This window comes from Schistocerca nitens, chromosome 6 (assembly GCF_023898315.1).
Source record: "Schistocerca nitens isolate TAMUIC-IGC-003100 chromosome 6, iqSchNite1.1, whole genome shotgun sequence".
Lineage (NCBI taxonomy): Eukaryota > Metazoa > Arthropoda > Insecta > Orthoptera > Acrididae > Schistocerca > Schistocerca nitens.
In genome coordinates this window covers 531,865,640-531,883,010 of record NC_064619.1, presented here as the reverse complement: position 1 = coordinate 531,883,010, position 17,371 = coordinate 531,865,640, and positions in this window count along the sequence as shown.

Genomic DNA, 17,371 nt, shown 5'->3' with positions numbered 1-17,371 from the left:
ATCGATGGGCACGTAGACTTTTTCCATACTGATGCGCTAAGCTAATCGTGCAGCCACTGTCTATGCTTTTGTTCAAATGGAGATCCCATGGTCTTCGATTATTTCCCTTTTGATTTAAAATTCTCAAGATTCTTCGAGATTTTCTAGCAGCACACTCTCTCAAAGATGCTGGATGAGTTGTTCATGTTTAATTCGTGTGTTTAGTTGTATTCTACCTTAACTTTCAGAAAGATTTTTTCTTACCAGGTTATTGCATTAAGTCTGAGTGGATCGATCTTTTATAGCATGAAACATATCGCGAATACATCTAGTATCCGATGTACCTGTCTGCTATGGAAGCCCGACGCAACCACGGCCGAAGAAACCTGAAATTGGCAGGCATGGTTTATGGTCCAGCTAGTAGGGAATCAGCGATAGGCAGTTCATTCACTTCATTTTGAATCGCGCCACGTCCACTGAAGTTCAACAGGTACGCTGTTATATGATTATCTCGTCTATTAATACACGCAGGCCATCCCACACTATTACGTTACATGGTTGGCAGGTGGATTTTTCTAGTGATACACATTATACAGTTATGCCAGGAACTATGTGATATGAAACATGCAATACGTTTATAGTATTGTCCTTTGCACAAGATTTTGTGTTAATACTCATAGTGGACTATGTGTTGAAAAAGAAAACATGGAGCAAATTTTTCATAAAGAACTAAGAAACGTAAGCCGTTTGATACTCATTCGCCTACAGTTGCTATACTTGCTTATTGTGGGAATAGGTACAGTGGATTTACTGAAGTTAATGTTGGAAAACAATTAATCATAATGGAACAAGCAATGAATGTATTCATTTGTCTGCGAGTAAAGGAGGTATACATCGGTGCTGATATAATCGAAGTAGCATTTTACGGAATATCATGATCATATCTTTGTCTTGATGTTTATTACGAAGTATGTTCCCGCAAGTTAAAATTTCTGTTTTTCTACGTTTTCTGAAAAATTTAGTGATTTATAGGAAAAAAGTTGTTTCGTCCTTAATTCTGTTGCTGGGCTATCTGCAACGCGAGGGCGGTGGTTCTTGTAATCGGAGATTCCTCCCTCGCTTCTCGTGGTCCGCTCCCTAGGCTTTGCCTTCGTCTTCAGGAAAAGCCCGAGGCCACGATGGGTCAGAGCACGAAGGCTCATTTACCCTTAAGCACCCAAACGAGGAAATACGGGCCCTTTCTTTCCCTTGTAACAGCCCTCAGGCCGATGCAAGCAGATTCGCTTCTGCGAGTCCCCAATACACGTGTCCCAGATAGCAGAATTTTCTGATGGTGGAGGCCAAAAGCCCCACACAATGGATACCCGCTATTTACCTTTTGATACTGCGTGGTGCCATTCTTGTCAGATTAGGCCCGTACTTACGTACATGTAACACATTAATTATATTTTAAAAATTTTCATAAGTTTCATGAATTATGTAACTTTTGTTGTTCTTAAATTGAAGCACCCGGCATGTCCAATATCCTTGTATATGTGCTCTACATATCAATAAACCTTCTGCTATTACTTCTACCAGTAGCCTGGTAGATATGTTGATTCCTTTTAGCAGACTATAGATATGAAATTCGTTTTGAATTGTCGGCTTTGTGAGAGAAACTGTTCCTCCAATGACTTTATTAGTGATGTACGAAGGTCACAGCCGTTTGTGTACCTACTGACACGTATTCCACGACTTTCAAACTTCTGTGTGATCTCTGTTCTCTTTAATAGCTTCTGAAAGCTAGTGAAGTGTGTCATAGCATAACTGGATTCCACGGTACAGCCGCATTCCGGAAAGCAAGGAGAAACGATATCATAATCAAAATGTAGAGAACTATGATTTTCCGTGCCGATCGCTGGCTCTCAAACTTCACAAGACTTCTGTAAAAGAGTAGACTTGCTCTAACCCTGAAGATCATAAAGATACACCCACTCTTCCTCCTTCATTACACCGTTAAAAATGTGTCTGCATTTTTTTCTTATGATTCGTGTATTACAGACGCTCCACCATTCCTGCCATCATCTAAATCCTACTGTGACCATAACAATGACAACAATGCTCAGGTGTTGAAACACTTTACTATGTGCGAGTCATATTCACTCAAACATGATTACCGCCAGTAAGAAGTGTTTTCTTTTCTATAAACATCTTCACACACTGAGGAGCACATTCCACCTATCAGTGGTAGAGAATCTGCCCACATTGCATAATCCTCTTAGGACATCAGACAGCTTTCGACCCATGTCAAATATCAATGAGGCACATAGCTGTAGTATAAATTAATACTGAGCAGTCATTATTTTCCTTAGATGACATGTTATTTACGGCACCTCTTTAAGTGAAAGCAGTCACTTTATCTTCTAAAACAATTATCAAGAGGGTCTCTTCGTATTTGAAACAGTAATCCGTGTCACAAGTGGATTAACTAAACATCTGTTCAGAAGAACCTGTACAGCGAAAATATTCCAAATATTTTCTTGTACGCATTTATAAGAATTTTGTTTATAAGATCGTCTTGTCACTAACGTATTTTCACCACAATTTGTGCCTCGTATGATTGCTGACGACGGGAAGAAACTCCTTATATCTGAATACTTTCTTAACGTGTTGCAATAAAATGGTACATAAAATTCATCCATATTAATCTTATAAATGTTTTTTAATGTTTTACTCCGCCGCAAAACAAACTCGTAAATGAATTTTGTAAGATAGTGCAAATCACGATTAGAAAGCAGTATTAATGTCGCTCATAGACACTAGAAGGGAGAAAAGATTTAATTAGTTTTCAGTTTTCGACTTTCCATGGCTCGGAAAGGCGTTTACCATACAGTAAAATTAGCTGAATCCCTTGGATAACTTCACTACTCTCTCCAGAAGAAGATATATATTTCAAAATTCTTCTATGTTAATTCCGTATAAGAACTACTAGTTTCTATGAAACAACCGACCATCCTGAGAATGGTATATTGGCGAAAAGGCAATAATTATTAACAAAGACTGTAAACGGAAACAGTCATCAGAAATCAACAACACATTAGTCGAATAACATAACGAGGTTAAGAATGAAGCTGAATACACTTTGGGAATATCTTACCTGATGCCACTCACATTATTGGCCAAATATGAGAAATAATGTTCAGTATTTCCACAGTACTAGCGGCGTACTCGTGCCTTTCGAAAATATGCTTAGAATACTATTTCTTGTAACCATGTGTTCCTTCGGATTACTCTAAATCCATATCGTAATAGCAGTAGACGCGTGTTCGACCTAGTCCTTTCTGTGTGAGGCTACTTGAACGAAACGATACTCAGAAGACAGAAACATAAGTTACAAGAAAAGTCACATACCTCACTCGGTTGATTCTTAAAACGTTTTTATTTATTTTCTTTCGCGAGTTTTTGCCCCACTCCTTGGCAACTGACAGCCTTGCTATCCCGTTTTTACAGCCCTATCTATTGACACGTACTAGGAGCGTTCCGTAATCCGCGAAACACATTTTTACCGGCTACTTTCGTTAAAAAAATGCTGAATTTGTCGTGGAACATCGTATAATATTCCCGCTTCAGCCCCTATGGTTCCATGAAGTTCCTATAACTACAGCGCTATACGTATCCTTCAAAAAAAAGTTGGCTCTGAGCACTATGGGACTTAACATCTGTGGTCATCAGTCCCCTAGAACTTAGAAGTACTTAAACCTAACTAACCTAAGGACATCACACACATCCATGCCCGAGGTAGGATTCGAACCTGCGACCGTAGCGGTCACGCGGTTCCAGACTGAAGGGCCTAGAACCGCACGACTAAGCTTCAAAATGGCGTCTGTAACAGTGGTGCGTCCCAAGCAGAGAGCTGTGATTGAGTTTCTCTGGAGGAAAACTAGACCATCGCATACATTCTTAGGTGCTTGAAGAATGTCTACGGAGACATGGCAGTGAGTAGAATGTTAGAAAGGGTGGACAATCCCTCTCGGTATGATTTACGGCTAGCAATAGGTACCTTGCTGCTCAGAAGGACGTCAATGCTGGTTGTGCTGTTCGATGTCCTCTGCCACGGTGCAACGATCAACTATTCATTTTATTTTGATGCTCTCAAGAAGCTGCAGAAACGACTTCAGCGCGTTTGTCGCCACAAGAATGCAAACAAACTTCTCCTCATCCAAGACAACGTAAGACTTAACTGAAGTCTGCGCACATGAAAGAAATTCACAAATCACTCGACTGTTCTTCCTCGTCCACGCTGCAGCCCGGATCTCACATCTTCCGACATCCAACTGTGTGGCCCAATGAAGGATGCATTCCGTGGCAAGTAGTACGAGGATAATGGGGAGGTTATTGATGCACCAAGACGCTAGCTCCGGTGTCGACCAGTAGAATGGTGGCATAGAGGCACAGAGGCCCTCCCAGTAAGGTGACATAAGGCCGTCGCATTAAACAGAGGTTATGTTGAAAAATATTGTTTTGCAGCAAGAAGAGTGGGGAATAATATGTTATATTGGAATCCTGAAAAAAACCGACCTGCTTTCAGAAAAAAATATGTTGCATTACTTCTTGAACGCCTCTCGAATGTTTGGTATATTTGCAGCCGCATCCAATAAAGCGTGTCTACAGCAATACAGTAGCCGCGACGTAGCAAAAAAAAATCAGGCAGTTCCTAGTAGTCAAAGTGGCTTCTGTCCCGAAACGAGACACTATGGCACAATTTGGCAAAGAAGACTGAAGAGAGACATTGTAAATATTGGTTACCAATAATGTCCGTAACAACCATGTACCGTATCTTATACGTAGAGGAGTGGAGAAGATTAGTCTTCAGCGTCCCGTCGACAACGTGGTCGTTAGAGACGGAACTAGTTCGAAGTGGGGAAGGACAGGGAAGGAAATCGGCCGTCCATTTTGAAGGAACCGTCCCGATATTTGCCTTAAGCGATTTAAGGAAATCACGGTAAACAATAATCAGGATGGCCCTACGCGGTTTTGAACCGTTGTTTTTCCCTAATGTGACCAGTTTATATGAACGCGGAAAAGAACTACCGATAAAAACGGCTATATTAAAAAGTATTTGAACTGAAAAATAGGTTTGCGATTACAGTTTCAACGTTTGTGGAACTATGGTGACGTGTAAACAGGGGTATATAGTTCTGCTATAACGTCATAATGCATTAAAGAAAAACACGTTCTATAATACTGCGGCAGATTGACGTCTACGTCAAATTTGTGTCTATATATGGTGTGGATGGCCAGTTACATGGAGTTTCGTGCTAATCTAGTGCGTGCACAGTAATTAATTTCTTGTTACACTTCCCCCGACAAATCATGGACCTAGTTGTGGTTGGGTGGCTTGCGTACCTCAGTGACACGAACAGCCGTACCACGGGTGCAACACATTAGACGGCAATCGTTGTATAGGTCAGACGAGCATATGGTTGTTGATTGGGAGCAGCAGACATTCCAGTAGTAGCGTGGATATGGGGTTCTGCTGTATGACGTAATGATGATAGCATCCCCTTAGGTAATATATTCCGTTGGTGAAACAGTCTGGGGTCTGATAAAATAGAGTTAGCGGCGGTAGGCCTAATAGTGAATAGGAGAATATGAATGATAGTAAGGTACCGTAAACAACTGAACGCATTACCATGTTGTTGTTGTTGTTGTGGTCTTCAGTCCTGAGACTGGTTTGATGCAGCTCTCCATGCTACTCTATCCTGTGCAAGCTTCTTCATCTCCCAGTACCTACTGCAACCTACATCCTTCTGAATCTGCTTAGTGTATTGATCTCTTGGTCTCCCTCTACGATTTTTACCCTCCACGCTGCCCTCCAATGCTAAATTTGTGATCCCTTGATGCCTCAAAACATGTCCTACCAACCGATCCCTTCTTCTAGTCAAGTTGTGCCACAAACTTCTCTTCTCCCCAATCCTATTCAATACCTCCACATTAGTTACGTGATCTACCCACCTTATCTTCAGCATTCTTCTGTAGCACCACATTTCGAAAGCTTCTATTCTCTTCTTGTCCAAACTGGTTATCGTCCATGTTTCACTTCCATACATGGCTACACTCCATACAAATACTTTCAGAAACGACTTCCTGACACTTAAATCTATACTCGATGTTAACAAATTTCTCTTCTTCAGAAACGATTTCCTTGCCATTGCCAGTCTACATTTTATATCCTCCCTACTTCGACCATCATCAGTTATTTTACTCCCTAAATAGCAAAACTCCTTTACTACTTTAAGTGTCTCATTTCCTAATCTAATCCCCTCAGCATCACCCGATTTAATCTGACTACATTCCATTATCCTCGTTTTGCTTTTGTTGATGTTCATCTTATATCCTCCTTTCAAGACACTGTCCATTCCGTTCAACTGCTCTTCCAAGTCCTTTGCTGTCTCTGACAGAATTACAATGTCATCGGCGAACCTCAAAGTTTTTACTTCTTTTCCATGAATTTTAATACCTACTCCGAATTTTTCTTTTGTTTCCTTTACTGCTTGCTCAATATACAGATTGAATAACATCGGGGAGAGGCTACAACCCTGTCTCACTCCTTTCCCAACCACTGCTTCCCTTTCATGCCCCTCCACTCTTATAACTGCCATCTGGTTTCTGTACAAATTGTAAATAGCCTTTCGCTCCCTGTATTTTACCCCTTCCACCTTCAGAATTTGAAAGAGAGTATTCCAGTTAACGTTGTCATAAGCTTTCTCTAAGTCTACAAATGCTAGAAACGTAGGTTTGCCTTTTCTTAATCTTTCTTCTAAGATAAGTCGTACGGTTAGTATTGCCTCACGTGTTCCAACATTTCTACGGAATCCAAACTGATCTTCCCCGAGGTCCGCTTCTACCAGTTTTTCCATTCGTCTGTAAAGAATTCGCGTTAGTATTTTGCAGCTGTGACTTATTAAACTGATAGTTCGGTAATTTTCACATCTGTCAACACCTGCTTTCTTTGGTATTGGAATTATTATATTCTTCTTGAAGTCTGTGGGTATTTCGCCTGTCTCATACATCTTGCTCACCAGATGGTAGAGTTTTGTCATGACTGGCACTCCCAAGGCCATTAGTAGTTCTAATGGAATGTTGTCTACTCCCGGGGCCTTGTTTCGACTCAGGTCTTTCAGTGCTCTGTCAAACTCTTCACGCAGTATCTTATCTCCCATTTCATCTTCATCTACATCCTCTTCCATTTCCATAATACTGTCCTCAAGTACATCGCCCTTGTATAAACCCTCTATATACTCCTTCCACCTTTCTGCCTTCCTTTCTTTGCTTAGAACTGGGTTGCCATCTGAGCTCTTGATATTCATACAAATGGTTCTCTTCTCTCCAAAGGTCTCTTTAATTTTCCTGTAGGCAGTATCTATCTTACCCCTAGTGAGACAAGCCTCTACATCCTTACATTTGTCCTCTAGCCATCCCTGCTTAGCCATTTTGCACTTCCTGTCGATCTCATTTTTGAGACGTTTGTATTCCCTTTTGCCTGCTTCATTTACTGCATTTTTATATTTTCTCCTTCCATCAATTAAATTCAATATTTCTTCTGTTACCCAAGGATTTCTATTAGCCCTCGTCTTTTTACCTACTTGATCCTCTGCTGCCTTCACTACTTCATCCCTCAGAGCTACCCATTCTTCTTCTAATGTATTTCTTTCCCCCATTCCTGTCAATTGTCCCCTTATGCTCTCCCTGAAACTCTCTACAACCTCTGGTTCTTTCAGTTTATCCAGGTCCCATCTCCTTAAATTCCCACCTTTTTGAGTTTCTTCAGTTTCAATCTGCAGTTCATAACCAATAGATTGTGGTCAGAATCCACATCTGCCCCTGGAAATGTCTTACAATTTAAAACCTGGTTCCTAAATCTCTGTCTTACCATTATATAATCTATCTGATACCTTTTAGTATCTCCAGGATTCTTCCAGGTATACAACCTTCTTTTATGATTCTTGAACCAAGTGTTAGCTATGATTAAGTTATGCTCTGTGCAAAATTCTACAAGGCGGCTTCCTCTTTCATTTCTTCCCTACACTCCATATTCACCTACTATGTTTCCTTCTCTCCCTTTTCCTACTGACGAATTCCAGTCACCCATGACTATTAAATTTTCGTCTCCCTTCACTACCTGAATAATTTCTTTTATCTCGTCATACATTTCATCAATTTCTTCATCATCTGCAGAGCTAGTTGGCATATAAACTTGTACTACTGTAGTAGGCATGGGCTTTGTGTCTATCTTGGCCACAATAATGCGTTCACTATGCTGTTTGTAGTAGCTAACCCGCACTCCTATTTTTTATTCATTATTAAACCTACTCCTGCATTACCGCTATTTGATTTTGTATTTATAACCCTGTAATCACCTGACCAAAAGTCTTGTTCCTCCTGCCACCGAACTTCACTAATTCCCACTATATCTAACTTTAACCTATCCATTTCCCTTTTTAAATTTTCTAACCTACCTGCCCGATTAAGGAATCTGACATTCCACGCTCCGATCCGTAGAATGCCAGTTTTCTTTCTCCCGATAACGACGTCCTCTTGAGTAGTCCCCGCCCGGAGATCCGAATGAGGGACTATTTTACCTCCGGAATATTTTACCCAAGAGGACGCCATCATCATTTGATCATACAGTAAAGCTGCATGTCCTCGGGAAAAATTACGGCTGTAGTTTCCCCTTGCTTTCAGCCGTTCGGAGTACCAGCACAGCAAGGCCGTTTTGGTTAATGTTACAAGGCCAGATCAGTCAATCATCCAGACTGTTGCCCCTGCAACTACTGAAAAGGCTGCTGCCCCTCTTCAGGAACCACATGTTTGTCTGGCCTCTCAACAGATACCCCTCCGTTGTGGTTGCACCTACGGTACGGCCATCTGTATCGCTGAGGCACGCAAGCCTCCCCACCAACGGCAAGGTCCATGGTTCATGGGGGAAGACGCATTACCATAGCTATACTCCCATCACAGCTTGTAATGCTGTGATGGGAGTATAGTTTTGCGTGCAAAACTATACTCCCATCACAGCATTACAAGCTTATATGCTATCTAGGTCCCCTGTGATGAAGGTATTGAAAGAATATCATGTAATGAGGTAGACGAAATTATTCAGATAACTATAATTTTCATGAGGGATTCGAAATGAAAGGAAGGAGATGAAAAGGGAAAGTAGTTGGAAAGTATGGACTGGGTAAAAGAAATAAAACGAGAGACCACCACGCAGAATTGTTCACAGCGCACAATTTAACCATTGCTATCACTCTGTTTAAGAAACATGAAACAAGATTCTATATGTGTAAGAGATGACAGGACACCAGATGGTTCAAGACAGATTACACAGTTGTAAATGAGACGTTTTGGAATCTGGTATGAACTGTAAAGGAGTTTCTGGAGAAGATAGCGTCTCCGACCGTAACATACTGCCTATGATATGACGATTAAGACTGAAGGAATTACAAACGTATAGGAAATTAGGAACCCGGATTAATTGAGATAGTCACACGTTATTGAGAATATCAAAGGCAGCACCGGGCACCAACTGACTGAAACAGGTCACAGGGCCCCATGGAAGATGAATGGGTAGTTTTGAGAAATAAAATAGTGATGTAAAGGACAAATAGGCAAAGAAAATAACGCCTATTAGAATTCCTTCAATAACACATCATAAATTTATTTTAATTGATGAAAACCGTGGCTTGGTGCTAAAAGGGCCAATGTCCAAAATCAACGTTTTTCAGTTCTTGGCTCTACGACACTGTCCGTAAGGTCATTGTTTTGGCGTAAAAAAGGCCAATGTCCAGCTCCTTTATTAACAGAGATTCAGATTCATTTAGGGCATATGTCCAAACTGAATGTCAGAATAGCATTAATGGATAGAAAGGCCAATATACATTTAAGCCCGTTTGAAATATATTTTTGTGTAAATAAAACGGCCAAAGTGCACTTTGGCCCTTTTAACCCGTATGTGTTTGCAACATTAGTCCCCCGGCAAGCAACGTGTATTCACATTGTTGTATAACCTTGTGTTGACATTGTTGTGTAATTGTGTGTTGACACTGTATTGATATCGCTTGTAGAGATTGTTTTCTAGTGATTGTTTAAACACCAGTTAGACTATTGTTACAAATGTTACAAGATGGCAACAAGAGGGGAAAAGCTGCTACAAATGGGTTTGAGAGAAACTACAAGCCAAGGTAATGAAAACTTGGTTTTTTTTTTCCTTTTACTTTATTGCACTTAACTCTTAAGTATTAGTTTTGTTTGCTTTACGCTATAATAATCAGTATAAAATTAGCAATATTAGTACATTTGTGTTTTAAACAAATTATTAGCATACGCGTTCTCTTCAGGTCCGTCTCGGGAGCCCCAGCAACAGGCACTGTCGTGCACCGCCGAGGAATTTTTACAACTTAGTAATGAGATTGATGTCACCAGCTCACCACCTGATTGTGGCAATCTAAATGACTTTTCCTCTGATGAGTATTTTCACTCGGAAGGTAATTCAAGCGATACAGGCAGTGAAGTGAATGGACAGAATGAAGGGAATGAACTGAATGTAGAGAACACACCAAATGAAATGAATGCTTTGAGTGAATTGAATAATGACGAGAACGAACAGGACAATTTATTTCAAGAACAAAATGCATCGACAGCGAAAAAACGTGGAAGAAAGAAGGTTGAAGGAAATATTACCAGAAATAGGATGAGGTACCCAAACTTGTGCAAGAGAAATAAGGAAGAAAAGAAGAAATGCAGAGTTAGAATATAAAAATGCTACACGGAAAAACGGTTAAGGCCAAAGGTCTTAAAGCAGCCTGTACATGTAGGCTGAATTGTTTCGAAAAATTCAGTGAAATTGAAAGACAAACTATATTTGTCCACTATTCATAGCAGGATTGGTTTGTGAGAAAGGTAAAGCTCGCCAAAGATTACTAGATGGCAGAGAACTGGAGAGTAGGCGAAAATTCACTCGCCTCTATTCACTTCCTAAATCTGGTGAGCATACTGCAGTCTGTCAAAAAATATTTTTAAATACACTTGACGTCACCTTAAAAAAAGTCCGAGTTGTAACGGAGAAAAAAAAGAAATCGAACTGAGTTATATGTGCTGAAGATCCGCGGAGAAAGCATGGGAACCAGCCAAACGTGTCTCAAGAGGTACGGAAGATTATTCTCGATCATATTCAGATGTTTCCTGCCATTGAATCTCATTACTCTCGTTCACATACTGCAAGAAGTACCTTTCACTCGATCTGTCAATTTCTAAAATGTACAAACTGTATGTGGACTTTTGTAAAGAGAACATCATACCTCGGAGTAGTTCTTTCTAATTTCAAATTTCAACTATCAATTTAAAAAGACAAAAAATGATACTTGCGCAAAATGTGATAAATTTGATATGATTATTAAATCTACCGACCAAGAAGAAGAGCGAATAAATGCTGAAAAGTTGAAAAATGAACACCTTGACTTTGCCGAAGCTGCGTATAAACAAAAGGGTACAGACAAGAAGTTGTCTTTGAAGGATAAAAAGCTATCTGCCGTTTCCTTCGATTTGCAAAAGTGCCTTGCAACGCCGTTTTTAGTGAATGGAGTATCGTTTTACAAGAGGCAACTCTGGACCTATAATCTCACACTATATGAGACAAGATGTAATCAAGCTAATCCAAAACGAAAAATGCGCTTCATTTATGATGAAACCATTGCCAACCGTGGTAGCCAAGAAATTCCTTCGTGTCTGATGAAGTACCTAAACAATTAGACAAAGAAGTATCAGAAGTAATATTCTACAGCAACTGTTGTTCAGGTCAAACAAGAAACATCTTTGTTAGCGCAATGTTCCTTTATGTCGTGTAAAAACGTCACGAAGAAGGGCATCCACTTGTTATCCACCATAAATTGTTATAGCCAGGTCATACTCATATGGAAGCTGACACAATTCATGCCCTTATTGAGAGAGCAAAGAAAAAATCTGTAGACCCCATTGAAATTCCAAAGGATTGGGCGACCTTCATCAGGTACATACAGTGTGATCCAAATCTTATTGTATTCGAAATGGAGCAAAGGGAGTTCTTTGATTTCAAGTCCGCCATGAAAAACATCTTCATCCAAAGGACTGAAAATACCGAAGCAGAAACTGTGTATTGGAAGAGTGTTAGGTGGGTTAAATATGCGTTGAATGAAGATTCACATGGCAAGTTGTTGTACAAAATCACTCTTCAAGATATTGTACCGTTCAAAGAATTGGACATAAATAGAAAAAAAGGGAAAAAGCATGGGCGCAAAAACCAAGCTAGGTTGTAGTCTATATCAAACCAACCACTTCCTCTGTAAAAAGAAAAATTGAATGACCTGAAATCTTTGATGCCATTCATAAGTGGCAGTGGCTGGAAGTATTATGCCACTTTTGTGAATAGTTTGGCATGCACCTCCGATGGGGATGATGACACTGATTGTGAGTTCGAAGACGAGGAGAACTAGTGTGTGTTTTAACTGACCTAGTATCATTCTTTATCTCATAAAGTTCTAATCTCTACTTTGTTTATAACTTCTAATGTATGTGTACAAACAAGTAGTAATCAATGACACTATTACTTAAAACTAGTAACAACTAAACCGTTTTTACATGCTGTATCTACATTGTTTCTTGAAGAGTTCGAAAGTATCATATGCATGTTGTACATGAAATATTACAACAAAATAAAAAAAAAAATTGAGACACACAGTATTCTAATTGTGTGTTCATTCCTCTTACATACTGCTCTAATACTTTCTAAATATTGTTATTAGCCCGCAGGTGTGCGTTTCGTGGCAAATGAATGTGGTACTTCAGTAATAATAATTTGTAACAACGTGAAAAGCAGTCATGTATTAACACAAGGGCCAATGTCCTATATTAAAACACGAAGAAAATACTTAAAAATGGCCAGTGTCCTTGATAAAATTAGAAATAGATAATTTTTTAAAATAAGTATATATGGGCCACAATGTACATAAAATAATAAAATGAAAGGGGAAAAAATGTCAGTACACCAGTCTGTTGCAGTTTAATTCCATTGTGAATTGCGCAGCAAAACTTCAATCAGCCGTAGCGGAAAATGGAGATTTTGGACATTGGCCTTTTTAGTACCAAGCCACAGTTAAATGCAATAAATGAAACAGCCACAATGAAACACAGACACTCAGTGAGACTGAAGAAAATTGTCAAGGCTTTCGTGGCCACTTGGGAAATTGCCTGTTAGCATCTGTCTCCGGTTCTGCAGCAAACGTTTGATGGATGATTTTTCTGGCGTTTCGTCAGCACGAATGTTTGGAAATGTCAAAGCTTCACCATCCATTGTTCGTGTGGACTACTGTAGTTCGCGGCCACAGATCATATGTACCACACCGCCACTCTCCATGGGCGTTTCCGTGGTCTATACCAGTGCGGTTCTCCCTTACTAGCTGCAACGATCGTTCACTGCAGCGCAAGAACAGAGGATCCGTTCACCTTAGGCTTTCTTCCTTCTTGTCGAAACTGTAGCCAAATACGTGTATTTCTGTAGCTTCTCTGATGAAGTGTGTATGGCAGCTTTTCTCTACAGGAAGAACTTCCGTGTTGACGAGCTTTATTATGAGATCTGACTCACACAGTGCGTGTTCCGCCACAACTGGTTTACCCACCTGCCCCAACCTGCAATGCCGCTAATGTACAGTGATCCTGGTGTTGATAGTCCAGACATTCCAACGTATACCTTCCACATGTACGTAGTGAGCGGCAGATTCCCAACACTGCATTTCGTTTTTCGACGGGTCACCTCGCCGAGTGTTTGATTCCGTGACACTTCTTACGTAGCTAATGGAGTTAGTTAGTCAGTTAGTTACGTGTTCCATTGATCAACTTCACGAAAACCATTATGATGTGGAACGTGTCAAGTGCCTAAGAAATGCACACATGACTCAAGGTCTTTCTATTTTTTTTATTTTTTAAACATAATTATTTAAAAAAATCATTTATATTTGGTAGCAAATAGTTATTGGTAATGACAGCAGAGGAACTGCAATACTTTTAAAGAGAAAATACAATGCATTTGTGTTTCCTTTACCGCTTCTGTGGTTCAGTACATTGCCTGACGGACGTCTTACAAAGACTCTGAAGAAATTATGCCCAAGTGGGTCGTCTTCTAGATTTGATTCATTGTTGTAAATCAAACAGAAAGTCAGACAGATTTTCCGGTACATACCCAGTACCGTTTCAAAGAGTAGAAAGGGAGCAAAGATACGAAACAGTTTTGAAGTTGCAGCATAAGCGACGAAAGTACTAGCAAAAGCTGGGAGCACTGATCCTAAGTAAACCTCAGAACATACTGTACTCACAAAATAAAGAATTTTTTTACGAGCTTTCTTTACGTCATAGAAGTGTTGATATGATGAAGTTTTTTCAAGTCACAGTTTTCAATACTTCAATTGATATTTTAATTCAACATTTAAACAAAAGTTTTATCATCTTACAGAATGTTAATCATCATCTTTCCAACTTAGACTTACATCCTGTTCACCGCTTGAATTTAGATAATGAAGATATTCAGAAAATGACGGGAAAACTGGTTAAAAACAGATTTCATTATGAATCTTAAATATGAACTTATTAGCCCAAAAGCACTTACATCCCAAGATACTGGAAAGGAAGTTTAAGATCTCGCAAAATTTGTACTTGACTCTGCTACGGCGGAGAGGCCAGTTTCTAAGGCGAAATAATCAAAACTACGGAACAAAGGATAACTTGGTAGAAGGTTACCTCGGGGGAAGTATGTAGGAACACTCGAGGCAATACTGACCCTATGACATACCTTAGAATAAATTGAAAAATGCTACTTCCGTTTCCAGCATTTGTTAATTTAGAGGAAGAATTTGAAAATGTCGACTGGAATTCAGCCTTTGAAATTCTGAATCCAGCAGGGAAAGATACAAGGAGCGGTTGTTTACCTAGGACTCGTACGGAAACCAGATTGGAGTCATTAGGGGCGAAGGAGGCAATAGTGAATGAAGGGAGCGAGGCAAGTTTATGTCCTATCCAGGATGATATTCAATCGGTATACTGAGCAACTGTAAAGGAAAAGAAGAACCAATTAAGAAAGAGAATTTAATTTCACGGAGAAGAAATAAAAACATTAAGGTTTCCCGATATCCCTGCAAGTCTGTCAGAGACAGCAAAGGACTTAACATATTACTTGAAAGAAATAGATAGTGTCTTCAAACATAAGATTAATACCGACAAATGGAAATCAACAGTAATGGACGTCGTCGAATTAAGTTTGGTGATCCTGAGAGAATAAAATTAGGGAATACGACACTAAAAGAAGTAGATTAATTTTGTTATTTGGAGAAATCTGCCAACATGAAATATGCGTTTTCTACTCCGTTGCACTAGATCCCAGGATAATGATGACGCTAGTAAGGAGTTAAGAGCTCACTAAGTTCGTAGTGATCGCCTACACAGTTGATGCCACTTGCATGGCAATGATGTGTCTCATCTTCACATTACCTTTATTGACACGGAGCACAGAACAGTGACTGTGATCTCAAGAACTACAACAAATTAGACAAACAAACACGTCATTCATTGCTATAATTAGTGTATTAATAAGAGAGATAAAAAATGAGTTCTGTGAGCGAAGTAAAGGGTTTTGCTGACTCATGACTGTATTAGGTATTTTCGTCGTATATGTAGTCCGCAGCACGTGATCTAGTGGCTAGAGTTGCTGCCTCTAGATAACGGTTTCCAGGGTTTCTGTTCCCGGCCGGGTTGGGGATTCTCTCAGCCCGGGGACTGGGGGTTTGTGTCGTCCTCATTATTTCATCATGATTTCATCATTCGTGACAGTGGCTAGATTGGACTGTGAAACAAATTGGACTGTGAAAAAATTGGGACTTTGTACGGGAGCTGATGACCGCGCAGTTGAGCGCCCCACAAAACAAACATCGTCGTATATGTGTAATGATTGTACATCTGGGATTTGCCTCCAACTTTTGTTACACTCTTCACCGAATCCTGTGCAGTAGTTTATAGGAATATGGTTTAATATTATTTAACATCGATTCACTGATGTAAATTGTTTCATGCCTCTTTTAATCACACACTAATTTGTATGTAATACAATCACTTTCTTGAGGTTACTTAAAACATTGTTTTTATTTTCATTAATCTGCTCGCTGCAACCAGCTTAAAGAACACTCATCCGACCAAGTGTCGAATATTGCTAGTCAGTATAGGATCCGTATCAGATAGGACTGGTAGAGAAAACAGATAAGATGCAAAAAAGAGCAGCGCATTCCGTTACATGTTCATGTAGAAAGCACGAAAACGTACGGAGATGCTCATGCAACTCCAGCTGCAGACGCTTCAAGCGAGGTGCACGTTATGGTCTACTGTCAAAGTTCCAAGGCCGTACATTCCTAGAAGGGTCAACCAATATATATCTTCCTCCCATGTAGAAGTCACGTAGTGAACATGCAAATAAAATTAGAGTGATTCGAGTCCACACGGAGGCTTACCATCAAATGTTCTTCCCGCGAACCATATAGGACTGGATCTGGAAAAGGGGGATGTGATACACACAATTCGCTACAATCCGTTAGGTGGCTTTTGGAGTATAGATATAGACGTAGCTGCCATTTTACCTAGATCATTGTTATAAATGAAGTGCATGAACTTTATAAAAAATACCCGATTTGTAGATAAGGCAATATATCAGCAGGGAAAGCTATTGTACCAGATATTTGAATTTTTACTACACATTACAACACCAGATCACGTTCCCCACGTGTAGTATCGTTATCTCCTACTGGGTACATGTTGCTGCTCCTAAAATAAGAAAAAAAAATGGTTCAAATGGCTGTGAGCACTATGGGACTCAACGGCTTAGGTCATAAGTCCCCTAGAACTTAGAACTACTTAAACCTAACTAACCTAAAGACATCACACACACCCATGCCCGAGGCAGGACTCGAACCTGCGACCGTAGCAGTCCCGCGGTTCCGGACTGCAGCGCCAGAACCGCACGGCCACCGCGGCCGGCCCTAAAATAAGACACTAATAGCAAACAGAGGAGTTGTATTATTGTGAAACAATTAATTTCGTTTGAGAGAACATCACCAGATTTCACCGCTGAAGTCTTCATAAGAAATCCCCATAGTTACACATGTTACTACCATCACTTTCATATCAATGTTAAGAATCGGCTATAAGGCTTAAGATCATCAGAATTACTTAAAATAAGTATTAAAAATAAAAAGAAGTGGAATTTCAAATTTTCCAGCTATTATAAAGATTAATGGAACAAAATAATATTTGGAAAAAGACATCCTTATGGTTCAAATGGCTC